Source organism: Xenopus laevis, chromosome 4L (assembly GCF_017654675.1).
Source record: "Xenopus laevis strain J_2021 chromosome 4L, Xenopus_laevis_v10.1, whole genome shotgun sequence".
Taxonomy (NCBI): Eukaryota; Metazoa; Chordata; class Amphibia; order Anura; family Pipidae; genus Xenopus; species Xenopus laevis.
In genome coordinates, this window is record NC_054377.1 from 7,459,063 (window position 1) to 7,473,320 (window position 14,258).

The following is a 14,258-nucleotide window of genomic DNA, read 5'->3' on the forward strand; positions in this document are numbered from 1 at the left end:
TAGCTAGATATTGATAATAGATATATCGGTATATATATTATTGAAGAAATAAAAAATATAGATAGCTAAAGAGATAGATAGATAGATAGATAGATAGATAGATAGATAGATAGATCAGACAGAAAATATATGGTTGATAATGATTTATACATGAATACCTGGTATATCAGTTTGTTGTAAGTTATATACTTTTATGTACAGTGGTATATATTGGCATGTTATGAATAAATGGAAAAAAAGAAAAGAGAGAAAGAAAGAAAGAAAGAAAGAAAGAAAGAAAGAAAGAAAGAAAGAAAGAAAGAAAAAAGAAAGAAAGAAAGAAAGAAAGAAAGAAAGAAAGAAAGAAAGAAAGAAAGAAAGAAAGAAATATAGGGACAGATAGCAATTAGTCGATTGAGATGGATAATCATAAATAGATAGGTAGATAGATAAATAGATAGATAGATAGATAGATAGATAGATAGATAGATAGATATAGACAAAAATGATTATAGATACTAATAAGAAGACTAAGATACAATCACAATATAGAAGATTCATTCTGTATTTACTCCATAAATGATCTGTGATGATGAACTTATTTAAAGCAGGTTAAATATTATTAACCAAGCACTGGGGTTGCGCTGAACAAACCCACATCAAGGCTTCCCGTACTACTGGCACGGACTTATCTGTTTGTCTTGGGAGTGGAATCCCTCCTGCCGTTCCTTTTATTACAGAGTCACATGCATGTCTTCCCCAGTGCCGAGCTCATAGATATATATATATATATATATATATATATACTTGATTATACATCATGCTTTCTCTGCTATACGTATGGAGGAACCTGTGGTTGATAGAAGCTTAAAGTTCCCAAGGACAATAATGTACATACACATATATATATATATATACACAATAGCCAAGGAATCTCTGTAAAATATATCCTTACAAACAGTGCTTAGTGAAGTCATCAATTATAATCTGCCCTTAGTGATGTCATTTTGTGTATTATAAATGTACCCCCTGTTGTAAAATATAAGGATATTAGAAGTCACTTCTCATGGTTCTGTGACCTGTAAAAAAGGATCCCGTAATTCCTTTATTAGGACATGGAACTCCCCTTCGATTATTAATACCTGAACATTTTACATAGTAATGGCAATACAGTTTTAGGGGGTGCCCCCGCTTTGCCATGAACAGTCAGCTCTTTGAATACGGCATTTGCTTGCTCTCCCGGCAGTTAGTTAGTTAGTTAGTTAGTTAGTTAGTTAGTTGCTTATCCCACCCCTGCCTTTTAATCTGTAGTCACTGAAATGAGCAGGGAGGATCCTCGCCACTAAATACAATGCGGCCGGTCTGTCCGTCCGTCTTATAACATTTCTGGTTGCCTCAGGAGTCGGCAGTGTCAATAAGGCCTTAATATGTTTGTATATGTTTGTGTGTGTCTGTGCATGTGCGTGCATTGTTGTGTATGTTTGTCTGCTTCCATGATTCCTGATGGGGAACAGACGCAGAAAGAAAGGGAGAGAAAGGAGCAATTAGAAATGATATATGTGCTTGTATGTCTCTGGGGGGGGTAATAATTGTATAAATATATATATATATATATATATATATATATATATATATATATATATATATATATATATATATATATATATATCCAGAACCAAACAGAAGCTGACGTTTCGGCTAGCACTCTAGCCTTTCTCAAAGTGAGAAAGGCTAGAGTGCTAGCCGAAACGTCAGCTTCTGTTTGTTAAATAAAAACACTTTTATTGGACTAATAAGACCTGAGAGTGCTCAATTTGGTTCTGGATATTCATGATGCTTTTTTGCTGATAGCACCCAGGCAAATAACACAGCAGATTACGAGTTGTGCCGGCTCTTCACGGATTCTATATATATATATATATATATATATATATATATATATATATATATATATATATATATATATATATATATATATATATATATATATATATATATAACGAAATTGCAGACGTTTCGGCCCACTCGGCCCATCCTTGATAAAGGCCCCAAAGTGGGCCGAAACGTTGGAGACACTGTGAGATTTAAATAAATTATTGAATTCTTTGGAAAACGGAGTGCTGGTCCTTTCTACAATTCTAAATATATATATATATATAAAACATTTCCAAAGGACCCGCACTCCAATTTTAGTGAAATTTTTTAGCTTTATTCATTCGGGCTTTATCATCCTTGATAAATGCCAAATAAGGGCCCAAACGTGGATGATAAAGGCCGAATGAGGGCCGAAACGTTGGATGCTCAAGAATGAATAAAAGCTAAATATTTCACTAAAATTGGAGTGCGGGTCCTTTGGAAATTTTAAACATTATATTTGACCCGCACAAGTATCAAGACTGACTCAGAGTGCGAGCATTTATGTGTGTGTGTATATATATATATATAACAAACAAGGGAAAGTTGTGCTCACCACTAATTTTTAAAAACATTAGGCTCGGGTGCAATATATATATATATATATATATATATATATATATATATATATATATATATATATATATATATATATATACAGGTATGGGACCTGTTATCCTGCATGCTGTGGACCTGGGGTTTTTCCGGATAACGTATCTTTCCATAATTTGGATCTTCATACCTCAAGTCTACTAGAAAATCATGTAAACATTAAATAAACCCAATAGACTGGTTTTGCTTCCAATAAGGATTAATTATATCTTAGTTTGGGTCATGTACAAGCTACTGTTTTATTATTACACAGAAAAAGGAAATCGTTTTTAAAAGTTTGGATAATTTGAATAAAATGGAGTCAATTGGAGACGGTCATTCCGTAATTCAGAGCTTTCTCGATAAGGGGTTTACCTGTATATAAAAAGATATAGACTGTTTATTATATATCTAGGCAGCATGGATTAAGCAGGGGCCGTAAATTCTGTCTGTGGTTCAGGCAGTGACAGTTTAATGTCTTTGGAAGGGCCCATAATGAGGCCGCTGGGTTGACATGCTTGAGTAAACACAAGGTGATTGTTTTTTCCTCTTACTATTTAGCTAAACTGCCCCTTTAAATGTTTGTTTGCTTTTGCTCGGGTCTCACAGGCGCCATTAGCAGACACTCACAGGCCAACGGGGCCCATGCACTGACGGGAATAATTTCCTCTATTTTTGGAAATAGTCAGAGCACACATTTTTCTGTGCTGTCAATGCAATCCAAACAGTAATTATCTATACACTTTCCTTTAGCATTTCCTCTCTCTTCCATGATTGACATTGTCACCCAAATGGAGCTGCCCTGTCGCTGCACCTTGTGCCTCCGGCGCGTTGCTTAAATGTTGCAGGGACTGGTAATAAAAAATTCCGAAACATGGATGAAGTATTTGTCTTTAAAAATCGATTTACGTTTTTAAAAATGTAATTTATTTGCAGAATGTCAATTGGAGCGAAAGTTCTGACGAGTGGGGTCATGATGACGATGGCAGAATTCGCTTTTACCTGAGCTTAAAAAAAATATTTTAAAAAAAATGTACAAAAATATTTTGCAAAAATATTCAGAATGAGTTGATCAGGGAAATAAATTTGCTGTGAGCCTCAAACGACTCTCCGGTGATCTAGCCCAGACTGTGTTGTCTCGGAAGAACACAAAAAAAAAAAGGTATTTAATAGCACTAGAAATAAGGGCAGAAAGAATTCATTTTTATTTTTGTAGAGTTATGGGATCCATTATCCGGAAACCCGTTATCCAGAAAGCTCCAGATTACAGAAAGGCTGTCTCCCATAGACTCCATTATAATCAAATAATTCAAATGTTTAAAAATGATTTCCTTTTTCTGTGTATTAATAAAACAGTAGCTTGTACTTGATCCCAACTAAGATATAATTAATCCTTATTGGAAGCGAAACCAGCCTATTGGGTTTATTTAATATTTAAATGATTTTCTAGTAGACTTAAGGTATGAAGATCCAAATTACGGAAAGATCCGTTGTCTGGAAAACCCCAGGTCCACAGCATTCTGGATAACAGGTCCCATACCTGTAGTAAAATATTTATAGAAATCGAGGGCATCTGAAAGTGTAATAGGAGGGATTGAGATCAATAGAAGCTGGTGAAAAACAAAAGTCAGATATTAAAATATTCATATAGTAAATATAGTAGAACCCCCATTTTAGATTTTTTCGGGGGTCAAAAAAATGGTATTAAATCTGGTAAAAGGTAAAATGAGAGAAATATATTGTGCATTATAAAAATAAAAAAAATAAATATAAAAGGGAAAATTTAAAATAAGGGGATGTGAAATTGAGGTTTCACTGTATACAACACCAATGAGAATAAACTGCCGAAGGGATTCAATGAAATTCTGCCAATTTGTGTGAAATCTAAAACTTTCTTAGTTTCAACACACAAACTCGGCAAGAAAAATGAGCAGAGCTGAATCGGGAATTTTAAAATAAATGATATCGAATTTCCGATTTTTATGAATCTGTTACTACAAAGTCTGCAGAAATCGGATGAAAACAGAATCGTACAAATGATTCGATTTTTTAAACAAAATTGCAAATAATTCGATTTAAAATAAATCACTAATTCCAGAATAAAAAAAAGGGGGGCAATTTAAGAGAGTGTGGAAATATTCTAGAACTTTTAGGAAAAGATGGAGAAACCCCCAAAGTTTTGATGAATTTCATATTAAATTAACTGAGCTTTTTGCCTATTAAACATTTATCTATCAATCATCTATCCATTGATCTATCTATCTATCTGTCTGTCTGTCTGTGTCTGTCTGTCTGTCTGTCTGTCTATTATCTATTTATCTATCTATCAATCCATTATTTCTTTATATATTATCTATCTATCTATCTATCATCTATCTATCTATCTATCTATCTATCTATCTGTCTGTCTGTCTGTCTGTCTGTCTGTGTTTGTCTGTCTGTCTGTCTGTCTGTCTATTATCTATTTATCTATCTATCAATCCATTATTTCTTTATATATTATCTATCTATCTATCTATCTATCTATTATCTATATATCTATCCATCAATTATCTATCTATCTATCTATCTATCTATCTATCTATTTATCTATCTATCGATCAAACAAGTACAGTATCTATTAAACTATCTATCAATATCTACCTACCTATCTATTTATTATCTATCTATGATGTGCGAATAAATTTCTGCATTTTGCTGCCCGCGAATAAATTTGCAGAACTGCAGCGAAAATTCGCCACAACAAATAAAAAATTGACTTTAATGCATTTGGACAAAATATTCGCGCGTATAAAAATTATCGCTTGCGTCAAAATTATTTTGATGCCCATTGACTTCATTGCATTTCGCAAATTTTTCAGGACAGATTCGCCCATCACTAATCATCACTAATCATCACTACTTTCTCTCTATCCATCATTTATATATCTATATATCTATTTATCTATGAGTCTATCTAGCTACAGGTATATACAGATGTAAAATATATTTATATTATGTGTAGCTGTTATTTTTGCTATTTTTGGAACATGGAAACCTTTGCATTATTTTTTGTCCCCAAAAACATCTAGAATTAGTTCATGATCCATGTACTGATACGTGATTTTTGCTTTTTCTTGACGTGACTCAGACCTGTTGGCTGAAAAGGTTCATAATCACCAAGATGGGCCGGAGTTTGCAGAAGAAATAAAGAGTATAATCAGCGGCGTGTATGTCAGCAGGCTGTCCCATTACATTATACGAGGCTGTATAGAGATAGGGTGAGGCTGAAATATAGGCACAAGTCCATCAAATGAAGTCAGTGCGCAATGTACTTTGTACTGGGTAATATCACTTGTGTCGTATTAGTGTTAGTGAGCACTCAGCAGCACTAAAGAGTAACACAATCTCCATCAAAATAGCAATGTTTCACATGTATGTTAGCAACATGCCAAGCACTCACTTGTAATCGATATGGGTAACACTGTAAATAAGACAGACCTTGCACTGCACTATTGGAATGTGTCTTATAAAGGATAATGGGCAGTTAACAGTATTTAATGTTTCATTGTTTCATGCCCTGTATAAAAGCTCCCACACTGTGCCTTTATTTGGTCACAGAACAACCCCTCAGTGACTTCTAATATCCTTATCATTTACAGTAGGGGGTACATTATCCCTTATAATACATGAGTGATACTCAGAGTTCCCTGTATAACTCAGCCTGCAGCCTTGTGCCTTTATATGGTCACAGAACAACCCCTCAGTGACTTCTAATATCCTTATCATTTACAGTAGGGGGTACATTATCCCTTATAATACATGAGTGATACTCAGAGTTCCATGTATAACTCAGCCTGCAGCCTTGTGCCTTTATATGGTCACAGAACAACCGCTCAGTGACTTCTAATATCCTTATCATTTACAGTAGGGGGTACATTATCCCTTATAATACATGAGTGATACTCAGAGTTCCCTGTATAACTCAGCCTGCAGCCTTGTGCCTTTATATGGTCACAGAATCCCTCAGTGACTTCTAATATCCTTATCATTTACAGTAGGGGGTACATTATCCCTTATAATACATGAGTGATACTCAGAGTTCCATGTATAACTCAGCCTTCAGCCTTGTGTCTTTATATGGTCACAGAACAACCCCTCAGTGACTTCTAATATCCTTATCATTTACAGTAGGGGGTACATTATCCCTTATAATACATGAGTGACACTCAGAGTTCCCTGTATAACTCAGCCTGCAGCCTTGTGCCTTTATATGGTCACAGAACAACCCCTCAGTGACTTCTAATATCCTTATCATTTACAGTAGGGGGTACATTATCCCTTATAATACATGAGTGATACTCAGAGTTCCCTGTATAACTCAGCCTGCAGCCTTGTGCCTTTATATGGTCACAGAACAACCCCTCAGTGACTTCTAATATCCTTATCATTTACAGTAGGGGGTACATTATCCCTTATAATACATGAGTGATACTCAGAGTTCCCTGTATATCTCAGCCTGCAGCCTTGTGTCTTTATATGGTCACAGAACAACCCCTCAGTGACTTCTAATATCCTTATAAAATGTACACATGCATATTGGTGTTATTATTCTTAGAAATACTTTACACATGTAAGTTTACAGTTCATTAATTGGTCAATAAATTGAATATAAAGATGAACAAAGCACACAAAAAGCCCCCGCTGACTGAGCATTAAACGATGTTGCTAGAACTACAGATCCATACACAGGAGCCTCTCAGAATGTTCTGCAGTTTATTTTGATTTGCCGATGCTCTTCCCCCATTGAACAAATAACTAAAACCATTCAGGCTGCAGCCGTGCATTAAAACTGTATAGGGAATTAACCTCTTCGCTGCTCCAATGAGTTGTCTGTCGCTGAACCCCCCACAGCTGTGAAAATAATTAGTAATTACATTTAGATTTATATCTGGGAGGGCAGTGATGTAACTAGATAATACAGAAAAAAAAATTCAGGACCCCAAAATGTTTAGTGGTTGACTTGTTTTACCAATATTTATTGAAATTGTATATGAATTAGGGCCTCTTGGGGCCCCTATACCTCCTGGGCCCCTCTGCAGCCGTAGGGTCTGCTTCCTCTATAGTTACGCCCCTGGGGGGGTTGACATTTACAATACTTGAATATCTTGTAAATTATATCCTTATAAACGGTTAATACTGATGTCATCAGTTATAAACGGTGACTAGTGATGTCATCAGTTATAAACGGAGAGTAGGGATGTCATTTCTGTCACATGACTCACTAAAACTTATGTATTGTAATAAATAAAGTATGAGGATATAAGAAGTAACTTCATGGAACTCCTCGGTGACTTAATATATTATTATAATAATATTCTTGTATTTTATAATAGGGGGTATTTTATTCACTAGAATATATATAGTGAATAAAGTACCCCCTCTTGTAAAATATAAGGATATTATAAGTTACCGAGGAGTTTCATGACCATATAAAAGTACGAGGTCGAAGGCCGAGTGTTTTTATACAGGTCATGGAACTCCAAGGTAACTTCTAATATCCTCATATTTTGCAACAGGGGGTACTTTATTTATTATAATACACAAGTTTTAGTGAGTCATGTGACATAAATGACATCAGAACTCACCGTTTATAACTGATGACATCAGAACTCACCGTTTATAAGGATATAATTTACAAGATATTCATGGCTTTTGTGTATTATATATTTTATATATTGTCATTCACAAAAACTTCCAGAAAAAAAGGTTCAATTCAGCTTCAGTATAGGAGGAATGACACACATATTTAGACGTGCACTTGATTCTGTATTCTGCCTTTTATACCAATACGTCTCTTTTGTCTCACTTTGAACTTTATTCACTTCGGCTGTTGCTTAACAATCCATTTTTTTTCTAAATTTCACCACCTTAAACCTGCCGAATTGGTATGTTAGCCTATGGGGACCTCCTAGAACCCATAGCCAGTATTTGGCTAAGTTTCTAGAAGTCAAAGTTTTTATTTTGAAAATCGTTGGATCGATCGATTAAATAGTTCGAATCTTTCCATTCAAAGGATTTGAATTCGATCGAAAACGGCTAAATTCCCTCAAAAAAAAAACTTTCTACAATTCGATGGTCCAATTTCGAAGTTTTACCACTTCGAAATTCGACCTTTAGTAAATGTGCCCCTAAGTCTCTTCTTTTGCACTTTGAACTGTATTCACTTCATCAACAATCTATTTATATTTGTAGTATTACGATTAACAGTTATTATTCGTGTTATAGTTTTATTGAGTATATTTGGAAATTCAGGAAATCCATTATCTGGAAACCCATGATCTCAATTTTAATCAAATAATTAAAAATTTTAAAAACAATTTCCTTTTTCTGTCTAATAATAAAACACTAACTTGTACTTGATCCCAACCAAGATATAATTAATCCTTATTGGAGGCAAAACCAGCCTATTGGGTTTATTTAATGTTTACACGATTTTCTGGTAAAGAACCTAAATGAAGATCAAAATTACAGTACGATCTGTTATCCAGAAAGGTCCGAATTACGGAAAGGCCGTCTCCCATAGACTCAATTTTATCAAAATAATTTGAATTTTTAAAAATGATTTCCTTTTTCTCGGTAATAATATACCAGTAGTTTGTACTTGATCCCAACTAAGATATAATTATTGGAAGCAAAACCAGCCTATTTGGTTTATTTAGAGGCCCATTTATCAAAGGTCGAATTTCAAATTCATGTGAATTTTTTTTTTAGTCTAATGAATTCGAATATATACTCACAATTTGACAGGGAGGTTATTTAAGAAAAAATTTGAATGTCTAATATTAGATCGAATAGTTCCAACTCTGAAAATTCGAATCGAATTAGAATCGCATTCCGATCGAGTTTTTCTCCAAAAAAAAACTTGAATATTAGGAAGGCTTTTAACATCTGCTAATGGTTCAACTGACCTCTGCCATTGACTTGTACATGAAGTCGGCAGGTTTTAGTTGGTGAATATTCGGATTAGGACTGTTTCTGTGGAAAAGAATCTCACACTCGAATTTACATTCTAATAGGGGGATTAAAATTGGAATGTGTGAATTTTGACACAAAAAAATAGAAAATTCAAATTGAAATTTACCATTTGACCCTTGCATGATTTTCTAGTAGACTTAAGGTACGGAGATCCATATTACGGAAAGATCCATTATCTGAAAACCCCCAGGTCCCGAGCATTCTGGATAACAGGTCCCATACCTGTATTTAAAAATACTCATTAAATTTTTGGGGGTAGGGTTAGCAGTCACATGACGTGATTTTGTGATCTGTCTAAATTTCCTTTAGCAAAAGACTAAACCTGATTGGTGCCTTGTTTTTTTTTAGGGATGCACCGAATTCAGGATTCGGTTCGGGATTCTGCCAGGATTTGGCCTTTTTCAGCAGGATTCGACCGAATCCTTGTGCCTGGCCAGGACCGACTCCGAATCCTAATTTGCATATGTAAATTAGGTGCAGGTAGGGAAATCACGTGACTTTTAGTCACTTTTTCCTTTCCTGCCCCTAATTTGCATATTCATCTGAATCTTTCACCAAGGATTCGGGGATTCAGACGAATCCCAAATAGTGGATTCGGTGCATCCCTGTTTTTTTTCAACCTCAGTTTTTATGTAACACCATGAAAAGAATTCAGAGTTACTGTCATTTTTTACATAGTATCCATCACATTTACTGTCCTGGGGTCTCAGTGCCGGATGATAAATAGAATGTAATAGATGTCACCCGCCTGTCTCTTCTAATATATCTCTATGTGAGATTTATGGCTCATAGGACGACAGGGAGTTTATATAGATACTTAGCCATGTTAAAGGCTGATCAATTGGTGCTTTATGATACGCCTGTAAATGTAATTGTTGGCATCAATCGGAAGGATTTGAAGATCATAAACATTAATCTGTAGGCCTTGGGGTCTAGGAACCACCTGCTCCACGGACTATCTCTCTCTCTCTCTCTGACTATACGCCGCTGCTGCTGCGCCAGATATTTTCCATATGTGCAAACACAAGGTCCATATAAATATGGCATCAGGATCGCATTGTGCACAGACTTTTTCATTCCGACTGTTTTGTGAGCAATAACATCAAGTCCCTCTAAGTATGTGACCCACTTTCCTGCCCTCCGGGGGCCTCGAGGAGATTGCAGAGCACAGCAGGGTACGGGTTTCACATCTCATAAAGTGCAGCAGAAGAGCTGCAGTATAGCCGGTGCCTTGATGTTCATGGTTCTACTCTGCTTCCCAAAAACATTTGTTTTACTTAGAAAGCCGAGGCTGAAAAAGGGAGAGAAATCATTGGCTTGTAGGTACCATATAAAAAGATACAGAAGGGCAGATGTAAGATTCTTATTTAGAATATGAAGACCCCCTCTTTGCCTTCTAAATAAGTAGTACCTGTATCTATCAATAACCCTTTCTAGATAGACCCCAGTTCCCAAGCATTTTGGATAACAGATCCTATACTTGTACTCCAGAAGTCCCAGATATGTTTTTTTTCTAATTATTTAATCTATTTAATCTATTGGTCTACTCTACTGGTCTACTCTACGCCTATTGTGTCTCCTGAGTATCTATCTATCTATCTATCTATCTATCTATCTATCTATCTATCTATCTATCTGTTATCTATCTATTTTATCTATCTATCTATTAGCTATCTATCATCTATTTATTTATTTATTTATCTATTTATCATCTATGTATCTATCATATATCTATCTATTCATCATCTATGTACTATATCTATTATATATGTATCAATCATCTATCATATATGTATATATCTATAGCAAAAGAAGAGATCAGCACGCCAAATTTTCTTATTAGTGATGGTTTATTTCACTGTGCATTCCTTTTTTTTAATCTATATATATATCCTCTATCTATTTAATTATCTGCTTATCATCTATCTATCACATATCTGTTTATCTATCTATCTCTCTATCTGTCTGTCATCTATCTATCATCAATTGCCTGTCTGTTTGTCTATCTATCTATCATCTATCTATCTATCTATCTATCTATCTATCTATTTATAATTATCTATCATCATCATTTATTTATATAGTGCCAGCAAGCAGTTCTTTACAGTAATTCATAACAAACCTGGGTCATACAATAATTTAACAAACAAGGGTTACAGAATACAAATAGGATCTATTTTATATCCATTCTTTGTTTCTTTTTCTCTTTTGTTTATTAACTATTGCAGTACACCTATATATATATATATATATATATATATATATATATATATATATATATATATACATGTTTAGTCCAATCACAGCACACCATATGCTCCTCAAATATAAATATATATATCCTCCTCAAATATAAATATATATATATATTTGTATAAATATTTATATATACAAAAATAAATAAAAGGGCTGGTGCACTCTGTCAAACCAAGACTGCAACTGCCTGCGTGCTGGTTATACAGATCTGTCAGATAAGAGATAAATATATATATGCTCCTCAAATATAAATATATATATATATATGTATAAATATTTATATATATATATATATATATATATATATATATATATATATATATATATATATATATATATATATATATATATATATATATATATATATATATATATATATATATATATATATATAGCTTATATTAACCAGACCACTAATGTATAAGCAGTGGCACAGATGAGTACAGTCTATATGTAGAAGAAGAAAGGGGAAAAAGGGAAAAAAAACATATAAAATGTGCACAGTCAATCTCCGCTTGCCAACTTTCACTGCTCATAAGAATATTATGGCTCCTGCCTGATGAGGTGTCGTCTAGTTTTTCATCGATTTTTCCTGTAATTGTACCAAACCGTTTTTAACCTCCTCCACCATCTATGTGGCATTCACCATGGCAGAGAGAGAAGGTGAGGAATCTGGGTACTGGCAGATCACAGGTGGAAGAGTTTTTTTAGGGTGGAGACACACAGGAAGATTCTGGGAGATTTAGTTGCCCGGCGACTAATCGCCTCTTCTTCAGGCGACTAATCTCCCCGATAAGAATTCCCTCCGGCTAGAGTCTAAGTCGCCAGCAGGATAGCACTCAAATCGCTTCGGCTTTCCGAACTCGCTCGAAGTTTCCTTGTGAGGCAACTTCGGGCGACTTCAGAAAGCGAAGCATTCCGAGTGGCATTCCGCTGGCAATTTACATGTTAGCTGGCGGGAAGATAAGTCCCTCGAAGAAGAATTGATTTGTCGCTGGGCGACTAATCTCCCGAATTAGCAGCATTTGTCTCTGCCCTATGACACGAGCAATTATTTGTGCAAAGTATATTCATTTTAAACACAATTTTAAGCACATGCACAATTCTTGTAAGGGAAACATGCAATTAAATGCAATTAAATAAATTTTCGATTCTCAGATGTATTTGTAAATGTAATTGTCGCTTTTGTTCAGAAGCAACAGTGCAGAGAATATAAACAGCCAGACAGATACAATTCCAAAGCAATTCCACGTATAAATGCCTTTAAAAAACGTTCACCCTTTTTAATTGGTAAATCGCTTTTGATTTTCTTTCTTTATGCAAGAACAGTTTTTGGGTGGAGTTCCCCTTTAATTTATTTTGCCTCATTTTTGCATGACAGTTTGAGCCGCCAGTAGGCAAATGGGAAGTGAAGCGATTAAAATAGCGGTTTATGGAGTAATATATGATTTCGTATTATATTCTAAACGTGTAAGTGGAGAATTACAGTTGCCTTTAATGTTTCTGCGCATAGAATACTGGGGGGGGATTAAAGGGATTACCCGAATTTCACATGAGGCGATGCGGACAAGCCAGGAAGGTATATATCCCCCCGTTAGAAGCGGCAGCAATAATTCCTCTTGCCCATTTGGCTTGGCGCGGAGCCTGATGAAATCTCGGTTACCCACAATGTATTTTCATTAGAAAGTGATCTGTTTTGAGATACACCGCGCCATTTACATTAAAACTATATAACCTGCTTCGAATATCCACTCTGCTTAACAGATGTGGACGCAGATTTACTATCCAGGGAGCTCTGGCGAAAATAATATACTATTTAAAAAAATTTTTTTTTTTTAAGTGTCACAAGTTTTATATTAAAAAAACAGCTGAAAAAAATCACAGGAAAATCTCAGCAGCAGGAACGGAGAGCTGGAATTTCCACGGCCGCGCTTGGCACGGGGATTTCATTGGGAAAAAGGGAGAGAAAAAAAAACGTAAAAGCAAAAAAAAAAAAAAAACCCACATAAGGTTATTATTCTAGCGAGAGAAAGATGGGGCTTGTAATGAGCCTCTCGAACAAGAGCCGTCTTGGCTGTCAGTCTTCATTCAGCTTTTTACAGCAGATTTTATTTATTTGCCCAAAGAAACACATCGGGTGCATTTCCCCCTGCGCGCTTCCTACGAAATGAAACACGCTCCCTAATGCTGTGTAATGGGCCATAAACAACAGATGGATATTTAGGTAAAAACAAAGGGAGGGGGGCAAAAAAAAAACCTAGCCTGTCAGCGATTAGGCCAAAGCGACTACCTATATCTATAAGGGTCAGCTAAAACTTGAAATTTGGGTCCGTACACACATATATACTGTATATGGGATCTGTTGTCTAGAAACCCATTATCCATTATTACATCTCTCATAGACTTTTTAAACAAATAATTCAACACTTTAAAAAAAGAATTCCTTTATTCTCTGTAATAATAAAACAGGAGCTTGCACTTTATCTTAACAAAGATATACA

General features: G+C 35.0%; 1 protein-coding gene across 1 annotated transcript in view; it reads left to right on the forward strand.

The window, feature by feature from the left end:
- LOC108713752 (homeobox protein aristaless-like 4) overlaps positions 1 to 14,258 on the forward strand; it is a 44,527-nt gene that overhangs the window by 3,636 nt on the left and 26,633 nt on the right. The window lies entirely within an intron of this gene.